The 12,813-nt window shown below is 43.8% G+C and overlaps 1 protein-coding gene across 12 annotated transcripts in view; it reads right to left on the bottom strand.

The window, feature by feature from the left end:
* Nucleotides 1-12,813, bottom strand: part of RASAL2 (RAS protein activator like 2) — a 468,530-nt gene that overhangs the window by 133,809 nt on the left and 321,908 nt on the right. The gene's annotated exons all lie outside the window — the stretch shown is intronic.

Genomic DNA, 12,813 nt, shown 5'->3' on the forward strand with positions numbered 1-12,813 from the left:
TCTCTTTAGAGCTGCTGCCTTGCTGGTATGACAGAGCTGTTGCTTCAGTGGAGATACTTAAGGAGAAAGAAGCACCCGGTGTCCAGAAAAGTTCTGGACACCGGGTGCTCCTGTCTCCTTATTCAAGTGCCTTCCCACGAGATATCTTCCCTCTACATTGTCAAAATCATGGAAGATTGAAAGTGGAGTTATTTGAGTGACTGGTCTGTGAGTTCTCCATATACTCCACCATAGAAAAATTCAACAGAGGTTTTTTGAGGTTGCTTACTTTTTGTTTAACTTTAATGAAAATGTCACAATGTGATAGTTCATTCATTTCTATGCTTAGAAACCATGCACAGAGCCTGGGTGTGGTGCAGAAAAATACAGACATGCTGTGAAGTTCCGTACAGCAATTTTCAGCACCTATCACCTGTGTTCCAATTATACATGGCTCAAGGAAAATAACTGTTTCCTGAGTGCCCTTGCGGAGACCAGTCTTTTTCCACTGTAGAAAATTGCCTGTCTCCACACAAGTGTGAGCAAGCCCTTGGCATGCTGTTTTTAGGGAGCAGCAAAGTTGCAAACCTAGAACAAGTTTTAAGACTGCAGAAAACACCCCTCACTCATTTCAATAATTTTAGGGGTCCCCTGTGATTGCTCGAGGCCACTCCTCTTCAGCAAGCACTGCCCGGGAAACCAGTTTCCCCGGGGGCACCCATGCGTGCTTGCGCCCGATTTGCCCAGTCTAGATCTATTGACACAGCCCAGGCCCTAATCACAGCATTTTATTGACAGCTGCTATCAATCTGACAAATGGGAGGGAGGCAATAGCAAGAGCCGCAGATCTCATGTAATCAGATTGGGCTCAGGTAAGAATGATGACTGTCCTTAAAGTGGATGTAAACCCTCACATTTACCCAGTGAAGTAAACAGCCTCAGATAATACACAGGGATGAAACAAATCTCCCTACATAAGTTTTACATGTATATCTGCTGTCTTTAGCTTTATATGTTCATTAGAAATTCAGATTGTGTTAGATTTTCTCTAGCTGTTCAACACTGCAGTGAAGTCTGAGCATACAGCCAAGACAGCTGATTGGAGAAAAGGCACACACCCCCTCTCCTCATAGGTAGAGACTTTCAGAGCTGATCATTGAATCGTTCAGGGCTCTGCTAATCTATTTATAGCCTCCTCCCCAACACAAAACTCAAGCTGCTTTTATCATATGTGACAGAGAACTTGTCAGGAGTTATCAGACTGGTAACAGAAGAATGGAGCAGGAGAGAGCTATGGGACATAGTGCTTTGAAGGGAGATAAGAAGACACTACAGATATATGTGCCCAGCTCAAATGGCATGAATTGGGTTTACACCCACTTTAAGGCATAGAATGCATAAGTTAAATAACCTTGAGGCTTTGAAACCACTTTAAGGAGGGAGATGCCACCCCACAAGTAAAAAAAAAAAAAAAGTCATGACACTATACAACATTTTTGCATTCAGATTTCACAATACGTGTCTGTAGTGAAGGCACTCAGGACTAGCTATGGGTAAATCCCCTTATTTTTTCCTCAGCTCCAGCTCTATGCTGCAGATTTCTCTTGTTGCTTTATTATTTTTCTCTTCCAAAGTACTTACATACTTATACATATTTTCAAATGTAAATCTGGAGTCCCAGGAGTGTGCTTTAGATGTCTAATTTCTGGAGGCTTCTAATAAATATTCAATGCTAACATCACAGAGCAGTTTAATAGATGTAATTATTTGTGATTAAAGTCTCAGGATATAGAAGTGAACAGAGAATCACGCTTCCCCAGGAGCCGCAGGAAATGATATTTCCGCCTCGGAGGTGATGTTCTGACAGATGCAGATGGCAATGGCTGTGTGGGAATGACACCCCTTCACTTCAATCTCTCAGAACTTTATTAAAACGGACATGTCATACCTGCATAAAACCCCACAGAAGTCTTTTAATAATCAAACCTAAATATGCCTAGCTCTGTTCGTGTTTATTGGAAGCATACTTACCCTGTCAAGACCAGAGAGCTGATGTACAGTATATTTATTTCTTAAAGCAGTATTGAACCCAAAGGGAAACATGTATTCTAATGCAGCTTACCAATTCTTAGATGTGATGGCTGCATTTGCTTTCCTTTATTAGGCTCTTATTTTCACTTGCTGATCTGGTGAGTAAGTCTGTCATCTGTCAAACAAGCTCTCCTGCAAACGTATCAGTTAGGAGTGTTGAGAGAAAAAACATTTACCACTAAAAGGGGTGATTACAATGATCAGTTTGATTTGGGGGGGGGGGGTAAAAGGTTGCTGTAACTGCTCAGATCTTCCTTTTTTTCATTGGAGGGAAACATCCCTTGAATGAAAAATTCAAAAAATAGGACTCTATCAATAGGACTTTAAATTAAATTGTAAGTGGATACATTCTACCACTTGTCTCTCATATGAGAGATATGGGATTTTGTCATGGAAAGCCTCCCAGTTGATATAGCATAGGTTAACGTGTTTCGCAGACAGAAGTCGCTTCATCAGGACCTTAAATCTCTCATGTGAGTAGGTTTACTATATCAACTGGGAAAATCTCCAGGCCAAAATCCCATAGCTCTCATATGAGACACAAGTGGTAGAACGTATCCACTTACAAAATAATATGTCTCTGACTAACAAATGTTATATGACATATAAAGTTCTATTTAGAGTCCTATTTTTTGAATTGTAACTACTTGTGTAGCTGCAGTATGAACTAGAGCAGTGGTCTCCAAACTGCAGCCCTTTGCTTGCTTTTATCTGAACCTTGGGGCACTATTCCTCCAACTGACACCAATGATGGTACACTGTTCCTTCCATAGACACCAATAATGTGGCACTATATCTCCCACTGATACCAATAATGGGGTATTGTTTTTCCCACTAATGCCAATGATGGGGAATTGTTTACTCCCAATGATGCCAAAGCATTTTCTACTTTCACTAGCCACAGTCCGGCCCCCTCAAAGTCTGAAGGGCAGTAAACTGGTCCTTTGTTTAGAACGTTTGAAGATCCCTGAACTAGAGTTTGGTTTCAATTTGTTAGTGTATCAAAATCTGCTACTACATCTTCATCCAGAGTAAAGGCACTCTAATACAGGAGGTGTGTTATTGGCCAGACCACCAGGTGAAAACAGAGGAAAAAGCCTAACAAATCCATCCACCACATCTAATGATTGGTAAGCTTCAATATAATCTTTTTTGGGGGGTTTATTACCGCATTGCTGTATGTATTGCTAACATTTTAGAGAGTGCAGAGAACCCTTCGGGTCATTCACGGACAGAGGCAAGCTGGTATCACACATTGCACTGTGTGTATGTCCGTTCAGTTGTATCCGACCCTCTACGATTCTATAGGCCAGCTCTCTGGGCACCATGTCGGACATGTTGGAAAGCCTTTTTCCATAAAACGTCATTGATAATTTTTTATGAGGTAGGTTGCCAGAATTTTCTGCTTGCTTTTCTTGAAACTGGCATGCAGAATGCGATAACACATTTACACAGCCAATACATGGGCCAATTTGCACAGAAACCAATTAACCCCTCAGCATATCTTTGGCATGTGGGAGGAAACCAGAGTACCTGGAGGAAACATATGTGAACACAGAGAGAACATATAAGCATCATCACAATAGTGTTCTGTCCAAAATCTAACCAAGGACCCAAGTGCTGCAAGGCAGAAGTGTTAACAAGCCACCAAGTTCCGCCCCAATCTACATTACAGTCTGGATATATACCTGAACAAACTTCTTTACATTTTTGCCAGCCACTATGTATTATTGGGCCTTACCTCGGCTAACCGTTTAACTTGCATCCAATCAAGCAGGCCATACATAGTAAAAGAAAAGACTGTACAAGCAGATTGCAGCATGTATGGCAAGATTTGTGCCTCTATATTTATCATATATGAGCATGTTTAGTAAGAAGAGCGGAATGTTTATGGTGTTTAAGCTACAGGGAAAAACCTGAGCTTTACATGGTTAAAAAGAAAAAAAAAATACAAAAAACAACATTTTGAATCTTTCCTAAGTGGGAAATGCACCGATGATTGCAGCACTTAAATTGTTACTAAACCCACGGCAGTAAAATCAGTCTGTATATGCCACAGGTGTGAAACTGGCGGCCCTCCAGCTGTTGCAGAACTACAAGTCCCATGACTCCCACAGGCAGAGGCATGATGGGACTTGTAGTTCCGCAACAGCTGGAGGGTTGCCAGTTTGACACCCCTGGTATATGCAGTAAAGCACGCTTGTTACACTCACTGTGGAACCTAAAGGGTTAATCCTTTGCATTGTGTAAAAAGGTTGGTTCTGTCTTCTCTGATCCATCCCCTTCTTCCACTGTCCCCAATCTATCTCCGGATAAGACAGAGCCTTTGGCGTCACTCTGCACATGTTCAGTTTGGTGTGTGTGTTGCTAGGGTGGGTGCATGTGATCAGCACAGGGCCAACCAGCACTGTCCAGACAAAGGGTCTGGGTTCCTGCAGCCTCATAGAACAGTCAGAGGAGAATGAAAACTCCTCCTACAAGCTTTAACCAGACACCGATAGAAGTCACAAGTCTGCTATATACTGCTAAGAAAACGTATTTAGCAGTTTATGTTTACTAAAATAATTGCATTTCTGTGTACCGTGGGAGATCAGATATAGTGAATGCAGGGTCCTGGGTTTAGTAACACTTTAAAAGGACAAGATAAACATAAAATAAAAAACTCAGCCCACCATTTCTAGTGCCTTAAATTAGACCTACCCAGAACCCACTCAGGTGGTTACCTGCCAGGACTACAATCTTCTCTGGCACCGACCATGTCTGCATGGTAGCTCTCCATAGACTTGAATAGGGCCGTACTTCAACACAAAAGACCCTAGGAGCTTAGCCCATTTCTAGTCTATGGGTCGTTACTGCACAGACTTGTTCTATGATCAGTTTAGAAAAATTGTTCACAATAATCGTTACTTATGATTGATCATATATCATTCTCTGTATGGCTATAGCTTGAAGGACTGGGGTCATTTTCAAGCATTCTATACATTTATTGCACAATTCTGTGCCAATGGTTGCCTTATCTGTGAAGAAAAGCACATGGTATTATAATATTGACTCTACGTTTGAGAATGAGCCATCTGCTTATCATTGGCTACCTTTATAAAAGACAGGCAGAGAATTTCACAATTCACTAAAAATCTAAGGTAAGTGCTCCTAAGTGGTGCACAACTGTGTGTCTGTCAGACTGTAAGATATTTACCTAAAGTGTTACTAAACCCACAACAGTAAAATCGGTCTGTAAAGCATGCTGATTATACTCACTGTGTGGTAAAAAGGCTGTTTGATCCTGTCCTCTCTGTTTCTCCCTTTCTTTCACTGTCCCCAATCCATCTCCTGATAGTACAGAGTTTTGGGGGCACTCTGCACATGCTCAGGCTGGTGTGTATTGCTAAAGAGTTTTTTCTTGGGAGGGTGCATGTGATCAGCACAGGGCCAATCAGCACTGTCCAGACAGAGGGTCAGGGGTCATGCAACCTCATAGTGCAGTCAGGAAGGAATGAAAACTCCTCCTACAAGCTTTAACCAGACACAGATAAAAGTCACAAGACTGCTATATACTAGAGCTGCTCGATTCTAGCCAAAATGAGAATCACAATTTTTTTGCTTAGAATAAAAAGATAACGATTCTCTCACGATTTTCGCAACGTAAAATCTTTCACATTATACAAAAAGAAATGGACTAACTTTACTGGTTATTTTTTATTTTATTTTTAATTCATTAAAGTATTTTTTTTCACAAAAAAATTGCATTTGAAAGACCGTATTGCAACCACCCCCACGTCAGAAAAAGGTTTAGGCTCGGTTCACACAGGGGGCGATGCGAGGCGACACGACTTGCCTCGCCGCGACCTCAGCGGCGACTTGCAAATGACTTCTGTATAGAAGTCAATGCAAGTCGCCCCGAGGTCACCCAAAAGTAGTACAGGAACCTTTTTTCTGAGTCGGAGCGACTCGAGTCGCTCCTCTTAGAACGGTTCCATTGTACAGAACGGGGGCGACTTGTCAGGTCGCGGCACGGCAAGTCGTGTCGCCTCGTGTCGCCCCCTGTGTGAACCGCCCCTTAGTGTTTTAAGTGTTTAAACTTTTTTCACTTACATTGACAAATTGTTACAATGTTTATACTTAAGTTCAACTGATAAAGAATGTTCTGATTCTTGGCAGCCTGCCCAGTTTTTCTCTTCCTTTCTTTTGACTGCTGTGGCTTCAGAAGAGGGGAGAGAATTCTTTGCTTAGAAAGAATTGTGAAACACTTTAATCAAGATCGCGATAACGATTCCTGGCAATTGTGTAACTCTACTATATACTGATGAGAAAAGGTATTTAGCAGTTTTATATTTACTAAAACGATTGCATGTCCATGTTCCGTGTACTGTGGGAGACCAGATATAGTGAATGCAGGGTCCCGGGTTTAGGAGAACACCAGCTAAGTTCAAATATAGGGAATCTGTAAAATGGGCTATTCAAGGACAGAATTGCATTGTGTGTAATTGCCTGCAAATTACAGAAGCAGGACATTGCCTGAGATGGCCTCACTGCCTGTGACTAGTGAAGGTAGATAGCAAACCACGTTGTGTGTACAGCTCAATACTGAATAAAACATGCAGTGCCGTCTGCTGGCTACAATGAGAATCTGATGCTGGCTGAACAGAAGCTGGAACATTGTAATTGACTATACAGCGCTAATAGCAGTGAGCTAAACTGCTGAAATCTGCTAACAGGCCTGTTCTTCTAACCATGTGGTGGGAGAAGTATTGCTTGCGGACAAACTGACCACAAAACATAACCTCAGTATGATCTCAGGAAACCAACAAGCCTTTTAAATGAAAACCCCAAAAATGTATTGTCCCTACACCACCATCACTCCTAAATGCTCTTCTCATGTGATCAACAAGAGCTCAGCTTTCTGTGGTTCATGTGTCAGCAAAACTAGAGCTATAGAGAGGGCAGGAACAGACACAGCACAGCATCCAATCACTCCATTATTATCAAAATAGACTGAGAAATGTACATATTAGCAGGCCTCCCAGTTTCAGAAACTGAACAAAATGGTTATTAGGCAATGTTTGGTATGTGAACAACCATGCCTTTAAAAAACATAGAATTTTTTTTCTTTCTGGTGTTCTGCAAATAGAACCCTATGTACATTGCATTACTGCATTAAAAGAGAAGTATGGGATTTTTTTTATTTTCCAATCATACTTACCTAGGTGGATGCTGCATTTGTCCTCCGTCAGGAAGGCCGAGAACTAAGGCTGAGAACAAAGTGATCAAACACCATCAATTGCTCGGTTCTCAGGGCTCCCTGAGCAGAGAGCTGGTGACGGACAGTCACTGCTGTCTGCTCTGTCCCTCCAGCGCTCACTGGAGCTCTGGGCTGTGGAGGGGGCGGGATCCGCCTGTTCAGGCTCTCAACAGCTCTCTGAGAGGCTGAGCTGGATGCTGGTCCAGGCATGTGGGCGGATCCCAACCACATGGTCCCGATCTTTCCCGAGCCTGGACTGGCACGGCGATGTCAGCCGATACTGGCTTAAAGCAGTGGTTGACAAATTTGCTTTGAATTAAGGAGCCAGTTAAAGTTAGGAGCCAGTTTTTTTTTTTTTTTTGTGGTATGGATTGTCAGCTCCCGGGGTAAGGCCACTCATTTTCACCCCCTATCCCTAACTCACAATGGAGCACCCAGTCAATAACTCCAATGAAACGGTGTTACATCAGGGTTATGGGCTGACCAGAAAGAGTAAGGCTGGCAACAGATGGAACTGGCTGGCACTGGCAGGTGGCACTGGTTGCCACTGGCAGGCACGTGGAACTGCCAGATGGCACTGGCAGGTGACACTGGTTTGGAACTGGCAGGTGACACTGGTTTGGAACTGGCAGGTGACACTGGTTTGGAACTGGCAGGTGACACTGGTTTGGAACTGGCAGGTGACACTGGTTTGGAACTGGCAGGTGACACTGGTTTGGAACTGGCAGGTGACACTGGTTTGGAACTGGCAGGTGACACTGGTTTGGAACTGGCAGGTGACACTGGTTTGAAACTGGCAGGTGACACTGGTTTGAAACTGGCAGGTGACACTGGTTTGAAACTGGCAGGTGACACTGGTTTGAAACTGGCAGGTGACACTGAATGGCAGGTGGCACTGGTTTGGAAGTGGCAGGTGGCCCTGGTTGGTGATGGCAGGTGGGCCTGGTTGGCGGTAGCACTAGTTGTCACTAGCAGATGGCATTGATTGGTGGTGGCACTGGTTGGTGTTGGCAGGTGGCACTGATTGGCGGTGGCACTGGCAGGTGGCACTGGTTGGCATAGGCAGGTGACACTGGTTTGGAACTGGCAGGTGGCACTATTGGCACTGGCAGGTGGCACTGACTGACGGTGGCACTGGCAGGTGGCACTGATTGGTAGTGGCAGGTGGCACTGATTGTCACATGCAGGTGGCACTGGTAGGTGGCACTGACTGGCGGTGGCAGGTGGCACTGGTTGGCGGTGGCACTGGTTAGCACTAGCAGGTGGCACTGACACTGGCAGGTGGCACTGGTTGGCGCTGGCAGGTTTCACACGGAGCACTCTGTTACTGAAATGTAACAGAGGAGCTGTCAGAATTGAGCTTAATGTTGGAATGGGCGGGACCCGGCCAGGTGGGCGAGACTCAGCAGCTATCAAACACCAGCCAACAATTGGGCTGCTTAAGAAAAGGGGCGGGCCACATACACGAATCGGCCCGCCCAGATCCCATTGGCTGGTGTTTGATAGCTGCTGGGTCCCACCCACCCCGGCCGGGTGCCGCCCACCCCGACATCAAGCTGAAATCTGACAGATCCTTCTCTCTCCGTTGCTTGTCAGGTTCACACACTTAGCGCGGCGCCGCTGAGTGTGGAGGAGGGAGGGGGACAGCAGTCAGTGTTAATGCGCTGCATGTCTGGGGCATCAATAGTGAGCTTAGGCGCCAGGTTGCAATTTCTGGTCGCATTGGCGACCTGGCGCCTGGGGTTTGTCGAGCCCTGGCTTAAAGGGATTGTAAACCCTCATGGTTTTTCACCTTAATGCATTCTATGCATTAAGGTGAAAAACCTTCTATAGTGCAGCACCCCCCCCCCCCAGAGCCCCCCTTTTACTCACCTGAGCGCGGTCCTTCCAGTGCTGAGAACGAACACACCAGCGCCAGCCGGTGTCTCGGGTCCTGATTGGATAGACTGATAGCAGCACAGCCTTTGGCTCCTGCTGCTCTCAATCAAATCCAATGACATGAGAGTGTGGGTATATCCAATATCTGTGTGCTTGATGTGGAAGATGACAATCACTGTAGTAGTCAGGGCTGCTACAACAGCACTCATGCAAGGATCATGCAGATCACTCCATTCCAGGAAACAGCCTCACCACCACTGGCCAGGTGGAAAAGAAACAGGAAGTAGGGTCAGAACCAGGAAGCCGGGGATCTCAGTGTTGTGCAGGCCGGACCAGAAGGGATGTCAGACATTGCTGGAGGGCAAAGGGGGCGTAGCAATACATTTAGGACCCACCCAGGCTGCTTTCTCAAGTCTATTGTACCTATTGTGAGGGGCTGTTTATATTTACCAGGTATTACATTTCCCAGTGTTCCTAGGGTGACATAAAAACTACTACTAGGAGTGGCTTCACAGTAAGACAACAGCAAATATCTGCTAGACTAAGAACATTTCCTCTTGCATTAACTTTTTGGAACTGTTCACGCTCCCACAGCTTTCTCCCTTGGACCATTACCCAGGCACGCTAAACAAATCTCTTGTGCAAGTTTTTCTTTACTGATATGAAGATGGGAAGCGTCGTGGTACAGGCCTGGAGGATCGCAGCTATCATTGTAGTAGTGCCAACTCCCGCAGTGATTTGCAGCTTCCACATCAATTTCGTAGTATTAAAGTAGATCTAATTAAATTGATTCAAGCTGGAGCACCGTAACTATGCAATAAAAAAAATCATACCTAGAGGTTAGCTTTAAAGCCGAGTTCCACCAAAAAATGGAATTTCCACTTTAAAAGGGAGGTGACCCCATTTGGCATGTACATTTTTTTGGGGGGGGGAGCGGATACCCTCTTTTTAGAGGCTTCCAGCTCCCACTTCCTCCCGCACACCGCGGCACTGTAAGGGAGATAACCTCTCCCCCCTTCCCTCTCGGCAATCATATATATATTTGGGGGTTCTAAGTAATTTTCTAGCAAAAAAAATAAATGATTTTAACTTGAAAGCAACAAATGTCAGAAAAAGGTTCAGTGTTTAAGTGGTTAAACTTCCCTCATTTACACACCAAAATGTTTACCTTTGATCTAAAGGACAAATTGTTACAATGTTTATACTTAAGTTCCACTTCTAAAGAATGTTGCGATTCTTGGCAGACTGCCTGGTTTTATTTTTTCCTTTCTTTTGACGGCTGTCGGCTTTAGCAGAGCAGACAATTCTCTGCATAGAAAGAATCAGGAAATACCTTGTCAAGATCGCAACGGGAAAAAAAAAATCACAATAGCGATTCTTAACGATTAATCCTGCAGCTCTATCTTAATCCAATGAGCAGTAATGTGTAAAAACACACATTAACAGATGTGAACCTAGACCACCAGCTTTTTATTTCCCTAAGCATTTTGCCCTGTACTTTCCTCACAAAAATTATCAGTCTTGTTTTCTGTAGCAGGAAAACTTCATTTAGAAAGATGAAAGAAATACTTTACTTTTGGAGGCAACATTGACAATTTCACTTCTAGATTATGCTAAATGGCACTATACAAGAATGATAAAGATCTTCATGTCTCCAACTGCCTTAAAGGGAAATATAATGGTTTGGGGTAATTTTTTTTTACCCCAAAAAAGCGGACATCTCTGCAGCTCTTGAACAAAGCCTGTTCCGAGTTCTTCAGTGACAGGCGAGTGGTGTAGCATTTGGAAGCACAATCGCGTCATAAAAGCCAGGGAAGGGTCTGGGGCAAACATCTGACACTCTAAACGTGTTGGATTGTTTTGATGCATACAACGCTTTGATTTAATGGCAGAGCTAATAATACATACTAGGCTTGTGCTATGCAGTAAATAAAATATAAACATTACATTTGTTGACCGCATCTTTTTACCTAAAGAAAGAAAGAACCACAAAGGTTGCTTTGAGGTTCCTTTTTGGAGAATTGCAAACGAAGACTGAGCTGTCAAATAATGAATGAGAACTCTGTTTTGTAAACAATAGGCTTCTTTCAGCATAGCTGAGAATAATACTGCTACATACGAGGAAAGGAGACTAGAGCTCCACCTGCTGGCTGACAAGAAGACACAATATGCTATATTTCATAATTTCCTCTTTAAACAAAAAACACGTTTCCCTTCAAAAAAAATGAATGCCAGAAACTCATTGGCTGCTTTAAGGAGTTTGATCAAATGTATAGGGTGAAAGTTTTAGCAGCACATTTATGAACCACGATAAAAAAAAAAAAAATAAAAAAAAAAGCAAACCATTCTTAAAGTGAGTCTGATAGGTTACCAAAGAACCAGGAATTGCATTGTGGGATGGAGGTAGGGCAGCACACACTTAAGAAGTGTGGATAGTGTAAGGGCGGGGGGCACATTGGCACCACACTGCAATATCACAAAACTATGGGTGTCTGCTGACAGAATTTGGTCCCAGTGATGTGCTACTTATGTTATTTTCTTACACTTGTCTTTGCCCTAGGTTGGCTCTAAAGTTCTAATAAAGAGCAATGCCGCAGTGCAGTGAAACAATGGCATCATGCTCTAAAAAAAGAAAACAGGAGCGATCACATTATCACATATGTCACGGTGTGGCTCTGATTTGTAAAATCTGTTTTCACAGCTCCAGAAACCTGCGAGTTCTCTCCTCTATGAGCTATTTTGCTTAAAGTGATAATAAAGTCTCATTTTTTTTGTATGAAAATAACAAACATGTTATACTTGCCTGCTCTGTGTAGTAGTTCTGCACAGAGCAGCCCGATCCTCCCCTTCTGCGCTCCTGGCACCTCCCTCCTGTTGAGTGCCCCCACAGCAAGCAGCTTCCTATGGGGGCACCCGAGCCGAGCCACAGCTCTGTGTGTCCATTCAGACACAAGAGCCCGAAACTTACCCCCTGCCCCTCTCTCCTCTTCAGCTCACTGACTTTGATTGACAGCAGCGGTCGCCAATGGCTGTTTCTCAGTCAATAAGAAGGGAGGGTGCCAGACAGCAGAGTCTCAAGTACATCACTGGAACAAGATGGGGCCCAGGTAAGCATTAGGGGGGCTGATGCAAACAGAATGTTTTTTTTATCTTAATGAATAGTAAACTGGTAAGGAGTATACATGCCGTACACAGAATTATAAAACGAAAATTGCTAGTGATTAGCCTGAAGGAGTCCACTCATCGGTGAGATTTTAATTATATGTGGCACATGGTGGCTCCTCATTTTATTTTTATATTTAAAAGGGAATTCTTAAAGGGGAATTTCACTCTCCCAATCCACATTGATTTTTAATCCTCTGTTGGCTAGCATTAGTAAATAAATAGGAAAGCATATCTATATTTTTTTCTTCTTTTAATTTCTTCAGTTACTGCCTGGTTTCTTGCCCAGGCAAATTATGTAATACATCCCAGGAGGCTTCAGGAGGGGGAAGAGAGGAGGAGGGGTTTTCTCAGCTAACCACACTCTCCTGCATGTATGCTTGAGTTAAGGGCGGATGGATTCCAGGAAGTAAATGCATCATCTGCCCTTACTCAAGATGGCCCTGGCCAGAAATGTTAGGGGG

The sequence above is a fragment of the Lithobates pipiens genome, unplaced genomic scaffold (genome assembly GCF_037356315.1).
Source record: "Lithobates pipiens isolate NorthernLeopardFrog02 unplaced genomic scaffold, aLitPip1_a1.2 Scaffold_23, whole genome shotgun sequence".
NCBI classification, from domain to species: domain Eukaryota; kingdom Metazoa; phylum Chordata; class Amphibia; order Anura; family Ranidae; genus Lithobates; species Lithobates pipiens.